Here is a 19,558-nt window from a genome sequence, read left to right on the forward strand (position 1 = left end):
TATCTAACAGTGACGAAAACATGCCTATATTAAAGAACATTTCTAAAGAAATTAACTATTTTTTTTTAAGAAATAAATTGCAGAGGTTTAAAAACAGGGTTCAAAGTACTTAAGTTCTTTCAGTATGACAAGCTTGGGAACTAAAATAACACCAATAAAACTAATTTAAAATGTATCCGATGAAAGGAAGCAAATCTTTATAGAAAAGATTTAGATATTGCATGAAAAACAAAAAAGTCCCTGAAAAAAACAAAATTGGTAAGAAATATCCCACGTTACAGAAATAACAATACCCCACAAATGACACCTAAAAAACAGTAAATGCAACATGTTAAAAGTAAGACAATCTCAAGTTATGAGAAACAGAAACCATAACTGTTAAGATTTAATACACAAGTTTAAGCAAATAAAGCATAATGCAGTTATTTAGCAACAGAACGTTTAACTAAAAGGATGCAACAACAACACAAACAGATGCCTCATCTCCATGTTATAATCAAATAAGTTGGATTTTTTTTTTGTTCAGGTAGGCCTCATTTATTTTGAATGAGCTTTCCTTCACATTGCAACTCTCTAAATGTAAGACAAGATTATATCACAAACATAGCCAATATTATCAGATAAATGTCATCCCTAAATTTAGATAAAACTTTCTAATTATTGCAATCTTTTTAAAAAAAATAGGATATACAGTGGATATAAAAGGTTTACACACCTCTGTTAAAATACCATTTTTTTGTGATATAAAAAATGAAACCGCAATAAATAATTTCAAAACTTTTCCCACCTTTAATGTGACATATAACCTGTACAATTCAATTGAAAACCAAACATCTGTTATGGGGAAAAATATAAAAAAATAAAAAAAATGTACAATACACTGGTTGCATAAGTATGCACACCCTTAAACTAACATTTTGTTGAAACACCTTTTGATTTAATTACAACATTCAGTCTTCTTGAGTAGGAGTCTATCAGCATGGCACACCTTGACTTGGCAATATTTGCCCTTTCTTACTTGCAAAAGCGCTCCAAATCTGTCAGATTATGAGGGCATCTCTTATGCACAGCCCTCTTCAGGTCACCCCACAGATTTTCTATTGGATTTGGGCCACTCTAAAACTTTAACTTTCTTCTGGTGAAGCCATTCTTTTGTTGATCTGGATGCATTGCTTGGGGTCACTGTCGTGTTGAAAGGTGAAATTCCTCTTCAGCTTTTTATCAGACGCCTGAAGGTTTTGGGCCAGAAGTGACTGGTATTTGGAACTGTTCATAATTCCCTCCACCTTGACTAAATCCCCAGTTCCAGCTGAAGAAAAGCAATCCCAAAGCATGATACTGCCACCAACATGCTTCACTGTAGGGATGGTGTTCTTTTGGTGATGCAAAGTGTTGTTTTTGCACCAAACATACCTTTTGGAATTGTGGCCAAAAAGTTCAACCTTGACCTCATCTGACCATAACACATTTTCCCACATGCTTTTCGGAGACTTGATGTATTGTTTTGCAAATTTTAGCCGGGCCTGGATGTTTTTCTGTGTAAACTGCCTAGCCTACTGCAGTTCAACCAGCTAATAGTGGCACATAAAGTCATTTACCAACCAGAAAATATACCTGCACTAAAAATATTATCAGCTCTTACACCAGGACCTGGCCACTGCAATCATCCACTAGACTCCTAGTTCAAACATACAAATCCAACTACTCAGGTGGGGACTGTTTGTTAACTCTGTTGAAAAAACATAGCACAGACTCCCAGCTGAGTTGACCCTAGAACCCTCACTAACTTGATTCAAAAACAAACTCAAGAAAAACTCATTGGTTATGTCCTTACCTTCAACTACTTCTAACTTTTTCTACCACACCATTTCAGGAAGGGTCAATTGTATAACTACTGCTCAATGTGTCTTAAACCTGAATATAATGTTATGTATATATAACTTTGAAAATAATGTTATGCTTTGTAAAGTGTTTTATAATAAGTTAGTACTATATGTGCTAAATGCTGGTACTGCTTATGACTGTAACCTGCTTGAAACTAGCATTTATTACATGTTCAATGTGTATTATTATCTTGGAGCTTTTCTCCCTAGGCCTTCGCTGAAAATGGACATATATCCAGTTGGACTATCCCGGTCATTATTAAAAAATAAAGCAAAACAACTAAATAAAACACTCATGCAGAAGTACTTTAATTGCACCTGCTGTGCTGATATACTTGATTCAACAAATGTCTTTGAGCACCCTATAACCAAGCAAAAGTTTGAATTTAAATGTTTAGCGAATTGTAATACATCATGTATAGTATATTTGGCCACTTGTGTCAAATGTATAGCTTTCTACGTAGGGAAAACAACTAGAAAACTAAAACAATGTATTATAGAACATAAATCCGAAATTAGAAGGCAGTCATCAACTAATGCATTAAGTAAACATATTTTGGAGAATGAGGGTCATAGTTTTAAGTTTAGAGTAATAAGTGATGTTAAGTTAGGTATGAGGGGAGGAGATGTTAATAATGTGTTAGAGCTTAAGGAACTAGAATGGATCATTAGACTAAATGCAGAGGCACAACCAGGGTTGAATGTAGCTGCTAGTTTGAAGCCCGTGTTGGTCAAAAAACAGAGGGAGTGCATTTAGTGAGCTCAAGTTTTGTTTTTGTTTTATTTTATTTTATTTCATTTTATTTTATTTTATTTCACAGATTACTTCATAAGTAAATATATTTATTGGCATGTATTCTTTAGATTTATATGTATATTGTAAAGAGATATGTTTTCTAAAAATAACTTATTTTAGAGGTATTTCTTTAAATATTTAATTGATGGATAATTTTATTAGGCTGGCTGATTATGTGACTTGATTGTTACCCTATTTATAGACTTTTTAATCCATTTGAAGTTATGTACTGATGAAGGGTGTTAACCCGAAAGCTTTACTGTATTAAAGTATATTCTGTTTTTTAGCGTACAACAGTGTGTTTGACTTTTGGATTACTTGTAACACACACCAGAACTTGTTTTTGGGTTTCTCTCTAAATATACCACAAGCCTGCTTTTTTCTCACTTTGTATTGCAATTCCTGTTCGTATTATACTAACTTACCTTTAATTTCTCTACAAACAGGTTAACATTTCTTTAACTATTTAATTATTGTCAAATAACTTGTACCTACTCTTAACCAAAGTTTTCATATTATTTTCAATTTGGTATAATTGTTTAAAAATAATACAGAAAAAAATACAGTTTAAAGACAGTAAAATTATTAATCTTAAAATGATTTGTAATACTTTGGGGCTTTTCTCCCTGGGTCTCCACTGAAAATGAGCTCCTAACCAGTCAGACTTTCACAGTAAACAAATGCCAATAACTAAATACAGATGTTTTTTTCCCAGTGGAAGAAAACTTCCTTCTACTAAGGTATCCAGGAGACACTCTAGGAAAATAATTATGTAAGAAGAAAACAGACAAGACTTCGCTTTGTTCTCTTGGAATCCCAGCCTGTGTTAAAAATCCATTACACAAGAGAGAGAGATAGCTGACACTTTGAAGAAAAAAAAAACTCTGCAATGAAAAACAAGCCATCTAAATTAGGAAAACAGTGAACACCTTGCATTCAGCAGTAGGCCATCACAGAAGTTCAACACTTTGTGAATACCTTTGGAGCAGCAGATATATCAAAGGGTGACACAGAGACATGGTAATGTGATCCAGACATAGAAGACCTTAAGAAACATCTGAAATCTAGATTTATAGGAATGTGATGATATGCATATTCTAAGATCACTGGAAAACTCAAATGGGGAATAAGAGGTAACATGTTATAAAGTGATAACATTTTGAACTTGGGTACTGCAACAAAAGGGTTTGGAAGGTAAAGAAACAGAGTTGGTCTCCTGGAATAGCTTTTCTTTTTCTTTCTTTCTTTGGCACCAGAAACATACTTGAATAAAACCCTTCCTCTGACTGAGTAGGAAGGACAGCTTCTATCACCCCTTGAACATGCATATTCTGAATAACAGGAGGGGGAAAAAAAGTTTGGTCTGATGGATTAGAAAGCATCCCCCCAAAATTAGGACAGACTCCCACCATCTGTAACTTTTGATAGATTACTCTCAGAACCCTTTGTCTGAAACTATCTGCTGTGAAAGACAGAAATGGAGTTTCAAACCTTCTGGAAAGATTAAAGGACTGGCAGGGTGAGATGAGGAAGGGAAGTCCTTCACACAGTCATTTGGACTTATTAGACTGCTGTTTGCTCTGGGGGGTTTCTGCTTTTTTTTTTTTTGGAATCTCCATGCCACTGATTTTTAAACATTTGCTTATCAACATCTTGCTAGATCTGTTTATTGCGAGTTTTAAATAAAAGTTGTAGAGGAAGCATGGAATCCACTGGCACAATTGAAGGAGGAGGGCTGAACGATCCCTTGATTCAGCTTTTTTTCTCTCATTACAATTTTAATGACCCTCTGCAGAAGAAGGTCTAAAACGAGGTTGTTATCCAAGGGAGAATTCAAAATTTCATTTTTACATAGTCTAGGATGTCTTGAGAACAAAGCCATGCAAATCCTCCTCATTACAGTTCCAGTGGCAGCAGCCCTGGAACTGCCATCAGTAGAATCATATGTGCATTTTAAACAGTTGATAATCACTTGAGATATACAAGCAACCAAGCTAGACAAAGCAGACTTCTCAGAGGAGGAAACATGTCAAAATATTCCTCATACCATCACAAGATGAGTGCATAAACATCAACATCTAAACATCTAAAAACAGGTGTTGCAGAAGAATACATCTTTTTCCCAAAGCTATCAAATGTCTTTCCCATCCTTGTCAGAAGGAGAGGGATTGGTATTAACCAAATATTTAGAAGCAGCTGGTTTCACTAAAGTAACAGCTGCTGGGCTTGATCTGGGAGGAGTGTACAATAACGCAAACGACTGAGATACTTTACGCAGTTTGTTTTCTTTGGGGCTGCCGGCTGGTTGTCACAGAAGTTGCAGGCTGTGACAAAAACATCATCCAAAGCAAAAAAAAAAAAAACAGGATGGATAGGAGTAGGTTCTGGAAATTCCATCTGTGACAGATCATACTACTTCCTGATTGACAGAGGAGCATCACTGTTTTCCCAATGAAACAACTAATTAATTCCAGAAATAGTTTCAGAGAAACAGAATCGTTCAAAAGTACCTGTTGAAGCCACACTCTACTTAGAATTTGAATCAAATCAAAAATCTGTGAAGACAACACAGTCTGTCCCTTCACAGCCATTTTGAGGTTCAAACTCTTGAATCTCTTCAGAAAAAGAAGAAAACCTTTTTATTTTTACCAGGAACAGCCATACAGGAAGGGTCAAGAGTCTGAACTAAACCTGGAGCTAAGCTCAAGAAATTACTCCTGTCCAGAGTAATGGAGACAGGAGTGAAAATGTTGACACTAACACTTTTCTACTTTAGCTAAGATATTTCAGAATTTTAAATTGCTGTCTCAAATAGCACAGGTTTTCTTTTTAATGCAAGATCAAGGTGTCTCTGCCTTTACACTGGTAGTTTTACAACTTACTTATTTCACTCTGTATATTCGTAAAGACGACTTTTTCAAAAAAGAACATTTAAAACATCTGACCCTTGCCAGTAAAAAGGTATTGCAGTAACTGAGCTTTCTAAACCTTTCACTGTTGCTCAAGCTGAACTTTAAAGACATGCATTTTTAGGTCTTATTTCCCCATCTTTCTCCTTTTTCTATGAAGGATGGAAAACAAGATAAAGACTGATTTAGTGTTACTGTTACTACTGTCTACTACATTTCACAGCTCTATGTAACCCATATAGCCCTGAGTCACAGTCCCAATTTTCATGAACAGGCTGAATAACTGGTTTTATAATATCACAAAAATCAACACAGTGATAATACAATTAAAGATAAAGCAATGAGGACTAACACAGTATTCTTCTGTAACTATTATTTTCAGCGATTACAAACCAGCTGTACTTCTATACATTTACAAGGAGCCTGCATATCTTCCTGCTCAGTTACTTGCAGTTTTTTTTGTCTCTTTCTAAATAAAAAGAAGTTATGTTTTACCATAATGTTCCATCTGAATTGTTGATCTTCTTCCAGTCATCACTGATGGGTTCGGTTCCAAGCCTCGGAAACCGAGTCGGCCTTATACCAAGCTATACCAAGCTTGCGTGCACCAAAAACTCTCGAGCTAAGCTGCTACCCACAATGGCCTTTACTAAGTTACCTAAGCTCGGGTTTGCATGCAACATATAGAAGAAGAAATAAGTCAGAGGCCATCTCTGCGCAGAAACCCTAAGACACCACAAAGACCCAGAAGATCCGCCAGAAACCTTTGGAGGGGGTCGGTGGGAGGGTGTGATGACTGGAAGAAGATCAACAATTCAGATAGAATGTTATGGTAAGACATAATTTCTTTATCTGAAGTTGTTAAACTTCTTCCTATTCATCACTGATGGGACTGAGTCCCCAGCTACTTGGAGAACCTGGGTGACCCTTATGGAAAAACATTCCTGAGAACCATTGAACCAAAGGCCGCTCTTCTCCTGGAGATCACATCCAATTTGTAATGTTTGATAAAGGTGTGGGGCTTAGCTCAAATGGCAGCTGCACAAATGTCATCCATGGAGACCCTAGAGTGGAAGGCAACAGATGCTACAACAGCCCTAGTTGAGTGAGCTTTGATTTGGCCAGGCTTAGATCCCTCCGTAAGTGAATATGTGAAGGCAATGCAATCCCTGAGCCATTTAGACAAAGTAACTTTCGATACTGTGCCTCCCATTCTAGGATCAGCAAAGGAGATGAAAAGCTGGTCCGACTTGCGAAAGGATTTAGTTCTGTCCAGATAGAAATGTAAATGTCTATGCACATCCAAGGAATGTAGGCAATATTCTCCCTTGTTAGAGTAATTTGGGAAGAACACAGGGAGCTCAACTGACTGGTTAATCGAAAAGTTAGAAACCAGTTTGGGGAGAAAGAATGGGTTAGTACGAAGTGATACTCTGTCCTTATGAAAAATCAGATAAGGGCTCTTGATACACAATGCTTGTAATTCAAAAATTCTTCTGGCTGAGATTATAGCCACCAGAAATAAGGATTTCCATGACAGGAATTTTAGATCACATGTCGCAGCCGGCTCAAACGGGGGCAGAGAAAGAGACTGCAGAACCCAGGACAGATTCCATGCCTCCACCGGCTGCCTGATGGGAAGCCTGCTATGGAAAATACCCTTGAGGAAAGTCTTGCAAAGGCAAGAGGAAATAAGCAGGACTCCATCTGACCCGTTATGGAAATTGGAAACAGCTACTAGATGGACTTGAATGGTGGAAGCTGAGGCCCCATTGTCGAACAGTTCAGCCAGGTAATGAAGAATAGTGGCTACGGGGGCCTGAGAACGGGTCTAGCTTCTGATTATGTGACGAAATAGAGAATCTTTTCCATTTGTCCCTGTAAAGTTTCCTGGTGGATGGTTTATGAGAGGCCAAGATAATATCACGTACGGGTGAAGAGAGGGTTTCCTGCCTGGCAACTAACGGAAGTGGAAAAACCAAGCTATCAGCTTGAGAGTGGACAGATTTGTGGGAGTCGGCCCTTGTGGGTGAGATATGAGGTCCTGACGAGTGTCTAGGATCGAAGGAGGTTGTAACAGATGAGGTCGAAGGAAGGGAAAGCACACATGACAATGTCATAACGGGGCAATAAGGATCACTTTGCTTCTCAACCGAATAGCTTTCTTTAGAACAAGGGGGATCAGTGGAATCGGAGGATAAGCATAAAGGAGGACCGTGGGCCAATCGTGAATCAAAGCATCTCTCGGTGACTCCCTGAGAGGGGGAAAGAGGGCAAAGTAGCTGCTGCATTTTGTGTTTGAGGGGGAGGCGAAAAGGTCGCAGCATAGTTGGCCCCAACGGCTGAAAATTTCCGCCGCCACACTCGGGTTGAGAGACCACTTGTGAGGATGGAGAATGCATCTGCTCAGCCTGTCCGCAATCACGGTGGAGTTCCCCGGGATATACATTGCGATCAGAAAGCGGTTGGAAGCTATCGTCCACTGCCAGATTCTCATGGCTTCGCGACATAGGGGGGTAGGATTTGGTCCCTCCCTCTTTATGTACCAGACCACGGACAACATGTTGTCCGACTGGATAGCAATCGTTCCGTATGGAAGAAGCGGATGAAAAGCTTGCAATGCCAATAGCACAGCTCTTAACTCCAGGACATTGCTATACAAGTTGACCTCTACATCGGACCACGTGCCTTGAACTGACTTTCCCTGGAAGTGTCCCCCTCCACCTCATCAAGGAAGCATCTGTGGTCACCGTGGCGCTGGGCTGGGGAGCCTGGAAGGGGCGACACCAAAAAGTTTCATCTGTACTCATCCACCAGAGGAGATCTTGTTTGCAAGTGTTGGTGATGAGAATCTGTGAGCTCAGGGGTTGAAGATTGGGTATCCACTGGGCCTGAAAGAGTCATTGTAGTAATCTCATGTGTAGTCTGGCTCAGGGAACAATAGGGATGGCTGCAGCCATAGACTCCAAGGCTTGGAGAACTTCCCTTGCAGACACCTTTCTTCGACAGAGTATCACTTGAACCTCTGCCCTTAATCTCTGAAGCCTGTGAAGAGGAAGCGAGATCAGGCTTGACTGGGTGTTGAATATTGCCCCTATGAATTCCAATTGTTGTGAGGGTTGAAGGTTGTTTTTCTCCCAGTGTATGGTGACGCCCAGTGACTCCGCTAGAACCAGGGTGTAGCGGAGGGCCCTGACCAGTAGATGCTTGGTGGGGGCGGAGAGGAGCCAATCGTCTAGGTAGGGAAACACCTGGAATCTCTGAATTCTCAGATGAGCTGTCACTACTGCAAGGCATTTCGTGAACACTCTGGGGGCTGTCGAGAGACCAAAAGGCAGGGCTGTGAATTGGTAGTGACTGGCTCCCAACCAGAAGGAGGCTCCTGGAGCGCTTGTCCATCTTCATATGGTAATACTCATCCCAGAGATCTAATGAGCACATCCACACACCCTCCCACAGAAAGGGAAGGATGGTTTGAATCGTGACCATGTGGAATTTGGTCTGAACTACTGATTTGTTTAGTTGGCTGAGATCCGGAATGGGCCTCCAGTCCCCTGTTTTCTTTGGCACCAAAAAGAATCTTGAGTAGAACCCTGATCTGCACTGATCTGGGGAAACCTGTTGGATGGCTTGTTTTTGACACAGCTTTTGTATTTCAGAAGCTGCCTCCTCCCTTTGACTGGGTGGAACATCGGGAAAGGATTTCGGAGGCCTTGGATAAGATATTAGGGGAATATGGTAACCTCTGGTAATGATTCTCTGCACCCACTGATCGTTTGTAATAAAGAGCTAGGCAGCTTGGTGCAAAGAAAAATGTGACCCGACTGCTTCCAAAGGAAAGCAATTGAGCAGTGCTTCAAGAGTGCTGATACGGTCTACCCGAGAAGGAATCTCTGGAGCCCTGGTTCTGGGCACCCCCCTCTGCCCTGAAAGGGGCGTCTTCCATTAATGGAACCCCCTCTGTCTTTGCAGGAGTTCTCACCACGTGCGTCACAGAAAGGACCTTGAGACTTCTTGTGCCACATCTTCCCGCTCCTCTGATTCCTGGAGAAGGACTGCTGAGGTTTGGAAAAGCGTAGGCCAATTGCAGACAAGGTCTTCCCGTCTTGCTCGCACCTGGCTAATGTATCATTGACTTTAGCACCGAACAGAGCTAATGGTTCGATAGGGGAATTTAAAAAGGAAGACTTGAAGGAGTCCGCAAAGTCACAAATGCACATCCAGGCGTGGTGTCTCATGACTACGCCTGCACCCGCAGCCCTAGCTGCTCCTTCGGTTGCGTGTGACAGCAACCTAATGGATGAATGAGATATTGACTCTAGGGTGGCAAGTTGGGAAGCAACTTTATCTCGTGTTTCATCCGATACTTGGCCCACGAGGATTCCGGAGAGTTCGGAGACAAGATCTCTCTGGAGCCTTGTAAAATGTGCCAAAAAGTTCAGAGACCTAACTGCAAAGGTTGCTGATGCAAAAACTTGCTTCCCTAACCTGTCCACTGCCCAGGACTCTCTGTTGGGCAGGTGAACAGCAGGACTCTCTTCTGCAAGGTCCTTTTTCGTGGCTGCCGCCACCAACATAGCATCTACTGGCAAACCTCTAGACCAATGGGGTTGATCCTCTGGATGGGAGAGTACCTTGTCTGATCTCCTGGGGATGGCCTCAACAGAGTCCGGGTTCTTCCATGCCTGCTGCACGATGAACTTAACCAACTCATCAGCGGGGGGGGGGGGTCACCCAAGAAGTAGAGGGATGAGAGCGAAAGGCCTGCAGGAATACGGATTCCTCTGAGGAAGGATTGGAGGGCTTCCAATCACCTCTCTGTTTCAAGGTTTCCATGATGAAGGAGACATCGTCAGAGGGTGACCGTGGGGATCCTTTCCCATCATCGTAGTCCGTATCTTCCGTGAGGGACACCTCTGGGGAGTCCATGTGTTTCCTCTTACATGCTTGCTTCCGAAGGGGTTCTACGGTGGGAGCATCCAAAGAAGACTCAGAAAGGGAAATACCCTGGGCACGGGTTTCCTGGGCCTTGTGCTCTCGGGAGTCCTCTGGGGGGTGGCCTTTGACAGCTGGGGCTCAGAAGGAACTGGGGGGATAACCGACGTAGGAGTATTGCTAGAAGCAAGCACCCTCTCCATCACCCAGAAAGTGGGCCCACCCAAAGAGGAGTGGGAGCCCGGAACCGAAGAAGAGAAAATCGGAACCGGGTTCACACCCCGCTCCACACTGAGCCTCAAGCAAACTCGGAGCGGTAGTCACCCCTGGAACCAAAATCGGGACAGACAACACAGTCAGGACCGATACCAGAACTGGAGGTTCCACCCCCAAAGCATGAGATTGAGGGAGGCTGGTTTCTGACGGAACTGACACCCAAAGGGGCCTCGGGGCCTCAGACACTGTCATTGTCGGCACACAGGAAGGAGATCCTCTAGAAAACGTTGGATATATGAGCTTTGGAACTGAGGAATCCAAGGGAGGAGAGTAAGTAGGGTTCACTGGAGTAATAGACCCAAAGCCTGGAGTGGGATAGGGTCTAGGCAAATTTAAAATTCCCCTGGCGGTCAGCAGCTGGTCAAAAAGGCGCACCACATCCAATTCTGAAAGGCTCCTGGTGGGAGGCCGGTGCAAAAAGGGGTACACACTCTTCATGAAGGTCGCTATTCGGAAGTTTACCACTGCAAGAAGAGCAGTGTTTAAACCCCGCAGTTCCCTTCTTCTCAGACATAACAATACACACTCTCACACAAAAGGAAAAGAGTGAGGAAAGTGGAGGAAATGAAGTAAAGAGACAGGAAATACCAACAATGGTAATAAGATACCACAAGGGTAGAAAGTTCAAAAATAACAATAGTATGAAAGGGATACCTGTGGGTAGAGCTGAGAATATAGAAATATCAAAGAACAGACTATAAACAAGAAAAAACTTTTACAAAAACTTGTAAATGTATAAGATAAATCACTTAGCTGGAGAGGTCGGTGAAAAGCTGCTATATGGCTGCGTGGCAAATGAGATCTGAGGTAACTGAGTAAAGGACATTGTGGGTAACAGCTTAGCTCGAGAGATTTTGGTGCATGCAAGCTTGGTATAAGGCCAACTCGGTTCCGAGGGCTTGGAACCGAACACATCAGTGATGAATAGGAAGATTAACAACTTCAGATCATATTTTAAACAGCACCTTGCAATGCTGGGTGGTTTTAATTGCTTGTACTGGACAAGCCCCCAACATATGTCATGACAACAAATGGGAATATAGTGATAACTTCTTTTATAAGTGACAATGCCCCTAGCCCCACTGTGTTGTACCAAAATATTAATGAAAAGCACAGGAGAAATATGCTTGGCTTAACATACATCTCTACCTTCTTTTCAAGCTTACTGCTGTAAGATCAGTAATTAAAATTAATAACAGTTATCATGCACCTGCTGCTTTTTATATAAAACAGAATGTATTACCTTGTTAATAGCTGTCCATAAGTCGATTTCAATAAAAAACATCCTTGTGCATGTCTTTCAATATAAAATTCATATGCACTTAAAAAACATAAAGGGCAGTCTTATTCTGCATGGAGTTAATGTTCCACTTGAAAAGTTAAGACTTGTAGCTGAAAAAGGCCCAGAAGCCTCTCATACCTCTGGAAACATTCCTGAACTCTCCTTTCTTGTTCCCTTGATTAGCAGCAGGAGACAACTGTGTCCACCCTTTTAAAATGATCCTTGCATAAGTATGTAGGATTCCTTGAAGATGGTTTTCTCTTTTCTTGTACTATAGATCCACTCACTGTCAGGCAGAATTTGGTTAACTTATCTGCAGCAACAAGAAGTTATGTACTCACCATAACGTTCGATGTATGTAGTCCATTTCGCCTTACATTCTTACCCATGGGTTCGGAGCCGAACCTCTGCTCCAACTCGGCCATACTCTAGCTCGAAGTCTTCAATTGTCTCGTGGCTAAGAAGTATCCCATCATGCAACAGGTCTATTCCCCAGATCTTGTTTGCTGCAAGCTCACACAAACACACACACACACACACACACACACACACACACACACACACACACACACACACACACACACACACAGACACTGAGAAGAAGAAGAACCCCAACAGAAAGGACTACTGACACCTAGAGACTATTCCTCCAGGAGGGGGGGTAGGAGGGAGGGTTAGTAAGAATGTAAGGCGAGATGGACTACATACATCGAACATTATGGTGAGTACATAACTTCTTGATGTTATGTAGTCCAGTCTCGCCTTCATTCTTACCTGTGGGAGAGCGTCCCTAGCACCTTGATCTTGGATGGCTCAGTGAGAAATACTCTTGAGCACTGTGGAACCAAAGGAAGATCTGCCTCTAGAGACCAGATCTAATTTGTAGTGACTAATAAAGGTATGAGGCGAAGCCCATGTTGCTGCAGCACAAATATCATCCATAGACATCCTAGCCAGAAATGCAGTTGAGGTAGACACAGATCGTGTAGAATGAGCCTTCACTTTAAACGGTAATTCTTTGCCATTGGAAGCATAAATAAATGAGATGCAATCGGAGATCCAGCGAGACAAGGTTACCTTAGAAACAGGAACCCCAAGTCTAGTGTCTGAAAATGAGACAAACATTTGATCTGATTTCCTGAAATCTTTTGTCCTATGTAAATAGAAATGCAATTGTCTATGAACATCTAGCTGATGAAACTTAAATTCTGCCTTGTTGGAGAATTCAGGAAAAAACAAAGGAAACTCAATGGATTGGTTGATATTGACAAATGAGGCAACCTTTGGAACAAGGGAAGGATTGGTTCTTAAGGAGACCCTATCTTTGTGAAACACCAAATAAGGTGGCCTAATCGATAATGCTTGGAGTTCAGAGACCCGCCTAGCTGAAGTTATGGCTACCAAGAATACTGTTTTCCATGACAGGAATTTAATGTTACACGTAGCTGCGGGCTCAAAGGGAGTTGAGGTGAGCTTCTGTAATACAAAATTGAGGTCCCATGGCATTACTGGATCAAAGACTGGAGGTCGGAGTAACAATGTCCTTTTCAGAAAAGCCCTACAAAGCCTATGAGCCATAAGGTTGGGCTCATTAGCAACGTGAAAGGTAGAAATCACTGCCAGTTGCACTTTAATCTTTGCTGCAGCTGACCCCTGACTGAACAGTTGAGAAAGAAATTCTAATATTGCCGAAATAGGCGCTGTATAAGGATCAATATGTCTCTCACGGGCCCAAATAGAAAATCTCTTCCACTTACTGGAATAAATCTTCCTGGTAGAAGGCTTGTGAGAAGATGATAGAATATGGACCACGTCCGGGGAAAAATCATGAAGCCTGACTAAGGACAGAACTGGAGCAGCCAAGCTGTCAACCTGAGGGTCTGGATGGAAGGATGGAACTGTCCTGACATATGACTCAGCAGATCTGGAGTTGGGTCCAGAATCCAGGGCTCGTCCATTAGACAGAGTTGAAGGAAGGGAAACCAAATATGACGAGGCCAGTGTGGGGCAATGAGGATCATTTTGCTTCCCAAAGACTGTGCTTTCTGAATGACCTTTGATATCACAGGTAACGGTGGAAAGGTGTAGAGAAGACCAGAGGGCCAATCGTGAACCAGAGTGTCCCTGGGTGTCTCCCCCTCCGGGGGTATAAGGGTGAAGTAGCCGCTGCATTTGGCATTGAGGGGGCTGGCAAATAGATCGCAGCAAGGCTGACCCCATCTGTGGAATATCTTCTCCACAATATAATTGTTCGGGGACCACTCGTGAGGCATTAGGATAGCTCTGTTCAGCATGTCGGCAATCACTTTGGACTTTCCCGGTATATGCGTTGCAACTAGAAAGCGTTGACACCACCCACTGCCAAACTCGAAGTGCCTCTCTGCAAAGGGGGTATGATTTGGTTCCTCCCTGTTTGTTCAGATACCATACCACTGACATGTTGTCCGAGTGGATTGCAACTGTCCCTAGAGGGAGAAAGCTCTGAAGTGCTTGCAACACTAATAGCACTGCTCTCATCTCCAAGACATTGATATCCAAATGGGTCTCGTGATGCTGCCATGTGCCTTGGACTGTCCTGCCGAGATAATGCCCTCCCACCTGATCTGGGAGGCATCCGTGGCCACCATGGCAACTGGAGAAGATGGGACAAAAGGTTTGCCCATGTTGAGATTGCTGGCTTGAAGCCACCAGCATAGATCCTGCTTCCACGTGTCCGTAATCAGAATAGAATGGGAGAGTGGAAGATGCTGTAGTGACCATTGGGTGAAAAGCAACCACTGAAGAACCCTCATGTGTAGTCTGGCAAGGGGAACTAGCATGATCATGGCAGCCATGGTCCCTAATAACTTGAAGACCACTTTTGCCTTGACCTCCCTCAATGGTAGTAAGGCGTAGACCTGCTGTTGTAGAGCCTGAATTCGCTCTTCTGGTAAGAAGGCCCTCATGAGCACCGTATCTAGTTCGGCGCTGATAAAAGTGACATGCTGCGAGGGCAACAAGGCAGATTTTTTCCAATTTAGAGTAATTCCTAACCTTTGGCACAGTGTAATGGTGGTGTCCCTGGTCTGTAACAGTAGATGCCTTGTGGTGGCAGAAAGGAGCCAGTCGTCCAGGTACAGAAACACTTGGAATCCCTGATGTCTCAAGTGAGCCGTTATCACTGCCATGCATTTGGTAAACACCCTGGGGGCTGTGGTGAGACCAAAGGGCAGAGGGCGAAACTGAATAGGACAGGCTTCCAGCTGGAAGCGTAGATTACTTCTCGATGCCCGGTCCATCTTGATATGGTAGTAAGCATCTCTGAGGTCGATGGAGCACATCTACACATCTTTCCCTAATAGAGGGAGTACTGACTGTATGGTGATCATGCGAAACTTGGACTTTTGTACATGAAGGTTCAATCAGCTGAGATCCAAGATGGGTCTCAGATCCCCTGTTCTTTTCGGCACCAAAAAGAATCTGGAGTAAGTCTCTAATCCTACTTGGTCTGCAGGGACAGGCTGGATGACTCCCTTTAAAAGCAACTTTTTTATTTCTAAAGCTGCGGAATCCCTGTGACTGGGTGGAACGTCTGGGATTCTCTTGACTGGCGGGGGAGGAGAAGAATTATCTTTAATACCCACTCGTCTTGGGTGAGATCTTGCCAGGCTTCTGGGAATAAAGAAATGCGACCCCTGACCGGCTCCAGAGATGCACAGTCGGGCCTCCCTTCAGAAGCGCTGGTAGGGAGAACCACGAAAGGAATCACTGTCCCCCTGGTTACGCGTCTACCTGAATTTCCACCCCCACCCCTGTCTCCGGTGGGGGAATCACTTTGTGCGCCCTGGAAAAACCTCTGCGACTTTTTGAACCACATTTTCCCACCCTTCTGGCCCTTGGGTAAGGTCTAGAAGGCATGGAAAAATGGACTCCCATGGCAGACAGGGTTTTTCCTTCCTGCTTGCACCTAGTGAGAGTGTCCCTCACCTGGGTTCCGAACAACAATGAACCATCAAAGGGGGCATTTTTGAACGCAGACTTGAAGGTCTCCGCGAAATTACACAGGCGCATCCAAGAGAATCTCCTAAGAGAGACTTGGGAACCCGCTGCCCTACTCGCTCCGACTGCGTATGAGATCAGCCTCATGGAGGAGTTGGTAAGGGAATTTAGGGTAGACATCTGTGCAATAACCTTCTGTGCCACGGCATGAGAAATGTTACCCTGTAGAGAATCTCCTAGCTCTTTTAGGAGAACTCTCTGGAGCCTTGTAAAATGCATCAAGTAGTTCAGCGACCGCAGTGTAAAGGCCGCTGAGGTAAACACATGCTTCCCATACCTGTCTATAGCCCGGGACTCCTTGTTAGGCGGATGGATGGTAGACAAAGTTTCAGCAAGTTCCTTCTTGGTGGCTGCTGCCACCACTATGGCATCTACTGGAACTCCTTTTGTTAGATATTCCTTGTCAGTGAGGGCAGACAAAAACTTATTGGGTCTCCTAGGGACCAGTTCCACAGTGTCAGGAGTTTCCCACACCTTTCGACAGACAAGATCTAGTAGCTCATCGAAAGGGGAAGAAACCCAAGAGGCGGAGGGTTGAGACCCGAAAGCCTTCAGGAACACTGACTCCTCATCAGAAGTGGATTTGGAGGGTTATTTTTCAAAGTCTGAAGAAGTTGGTGCAGGGCGCCGATGAAAAGCAGTATCATGGTGCTTAATAAAACTGAAGTCGTTCGTTTATTGGCGTCTTGTTTGCTTATCCCTTTGGAATTTAAAAAGACCTGCTTCAGTGAGTTTGGCTATCTGGCTGAGTTTATCTTTGATGGGTTTCACCTCTCTGACTGTGCTTATTGGAGGTGTTTAGTTCTGCTGCTTGGAATTAGGAACTGTGTTGGCTTAGTAGCAGCTTGTTGTTTTTGCCTTTGACTTCCAGAACAAGCATATGTGTGTTTGGGAGGCGTTTAGTCCTGCTGTTTGGCATCAGGAGCTGTGTTGGTTTAGTAGCGGATTTGGAGGGCCAGCCACCTATCTGCTTCAAGATCACAAGGATATCTGAAAAAGTGATATCTTCAGAAGACGAATTGGGGGACCCCTCTGACTCCTCAAGGTCAGTGTCCGACGTGAGAGACTCATCCGGAGAGTCGAGGTGTTTCCTCTTACACAATCTCTTTCTGGCGGGCTCCTCAGGCAAAAACTCTGGGGAGATGTCATAAAGTTGGGAACCACTCATGGAGGTATCCTGAGGCTTAGGGTCTCCGCTGCCCATGGATAGAGAGTGATCCGAAACTGACACCGGTGCCTGAGGGGGCGGAGTATTGGTGCCATAGGATGCAGCTGACGACCTGGTCAGCAAGCTCCTCATAACATCTAAGGCTGATCCCCCTGGCTCCGAAGGCCAACTAACTGAGGAAACAGTAGTAGCCCTCGGCACCGAGGAGATGAGGTCCAAAGCAGATTTAGAGTCCAAGCTCACTTGAGCCAAAGCACCGAGAGGAAGGCTCGGAACCGATGAAGATCGATCCAAGCACTGCCCCTCGGGTCCGACAGGAGAACCGTGGACCCTCGACCCCGTGGACGGAGCCGATGGGGCCGGAGTGGAAATCGGAACCAAGAGGAAAGGCGAGGCTACTGGAACCGACCTAACGGCACTCGATGGAACCGACAACTCTGGCTCCGAAGGCTGAGAAAGGCTCACAGTTGGAAAAACAAAGGATAAAGAGGCCATAGGCTCCAGAGCCAACTGGGTCGGAGCCAAAATCAATTTGGCCAACACCGATGACTGAAGCAGTTTCTTCACCACTCTATCAACATCCTCACAAAGGGTTCTGAAAGACCTGGAGAATATAGTTGGAGATCTGGATCTCCCTACAGAAGGGGACTTACGTGAAGGAGAAACCGGTCGAATAACTGGAGAACGGCTCTGAAAGGCTGGGAGCCAATACGGACTTAGTCAAGACACTACGTTCTCTTGGCACCAAGGGCAATGGAACCAAAGAAGGAGAAGCTGTTCTAGCAACTTTCTCTGGCGGCTCCGAAGAAACAGACAGAGCCGGAGAGCGCTTCTTAGAAGTCTTTTTGTCCTTTTTAGCTCTAGAGGATAAGGCACTGGAAGACTTAGCCAAGTCTTCCTCGAAGAAGTGTTTAAGCAGTCCTTTCAAAATAAGCTTGTTCTTCCTCTCCTGTAGTACAAGGGGACTGAAGGAATGACAAAACAAGCAGGACTCTTGGAGGTGAACAGCCCCCAAGCAGCACACGCACACAGTGCCTATCAGTCAAAGACATTTTATTGTTGCATTCAACACACTTTTTAAAGCCCAAAGGCCTGTGTTCTTTAGAATCCTTGGACATGCTGAATAAAGGAGAACACACACAGGTACAAAGCAATACATACACACACTAGACCCAACTAAACCCCGCATGAGAAACTAGAGCCTCTAACTAAAAACGGCCTAGTAACCGGCGGGAAAAAGACTACAGGAAGGACTAGGTCCTCTAACTTAAACAGGCCTAGCCTGGGAAAACAAAGGCAGGATAGCACCACTAGCCAGACATGACAACACTAAAAGCTAACAGAATGGACCACCAAAACAAAGACCACATGGAAACAATAGGGAGGACTAGTTCCTCTATCTGAAACGGGCCTAGCCCATGGGAAGAAAGGAAACGAACAGGATACCAAAACGGTCAATGACAAGGCCACAAAAACAGCAAGAGAAACAAAACAAAGACAGTATAACACCACTACCACACACACAGAGCTATGAAAATAGCTTTTTTGAGCAACAAGTCAAAAGTTTATCAACAGTTTATAAACAGCATACTTAGCCACGGCCAAAAGCGAGACCATGTCTGAGCATAATGAGCGGCAAATGAGATCTGTGGAATAGACCTGTTGCATGATGGGATACCTCTTAGCCACGAGCCAATTGAAGACTTCAAGCTAGGGTATGGCCGAGTCGTTGCCGAGGTTCGGCTGTGAACCCACGGGTAAGAATGAAGGCGAGATTGGACTACGTAACATCCTTAATTATGTGTTGAATTGTCTTAAGTGTGAAACAGAAACAATGAGAAACATTTGATTTTGCAGTTCCTTTCTTCTCAATGGTTGACTTCTTTCTGTGTGTAGTCTGCTGTTGTCTAATGAAGCAGTCCTGTGTCATGTGTGGCAGCAAGTTCTTTCATGTGTTGCAACAACCTATCTTTTTTGGCTTAGCAATATGTCCTTGGAAATGGAAAAAAAAAACTTGCACACCTTTTTTCTAGGCATTAAATGGTCTCAGCTGCTGTTGCAACAGACTGTCTCACACAGACAGTCCATTACTGCAAGAACTGACGATATTTTTTACATCAACTATCTTGTCCTTCATTGGCTAGTTCCATTATTCTTGTAGACCTGACAAAAAGTGCGAGACAGGAATGTTTATGTCATATTGGTCTTTTACGTTTTATTATCTAGTATTTTTTGTCTGTTATTAGCATTTGATGTCAACTTTGTTTGTAC

At 43.5% G+C, this 19,558-nt stretch overlaps 1 protein-coding gene across 1 annotated transcript in view; it reads right to left on the minus strand.

Annotated features, from left to right (window-relative positions):
* Positions 1-19,558, minus strand: part of PSME4 (proteasome activator subunit 4) — a 2,990,260-nt gene that overhangs the window by 4,475 nt on the left and 2,966,227 nt on the right. The window lies entirely within an intron of this gene.

Source organism: Protopterus annectens, chromosome 1.part2 (genome assembly GCF_019279795.1).
Source record: "Protopterus annectens isolate FY-2018-M chromosome 1.part2, PAN1.0, whole genome shotgun sequence".
Lineage (NCBI taxonomy): Eukaryota > Metazoa > Chordata > Ceratodontiformes > Protopteridae > Protopterus > Protopterus annectens.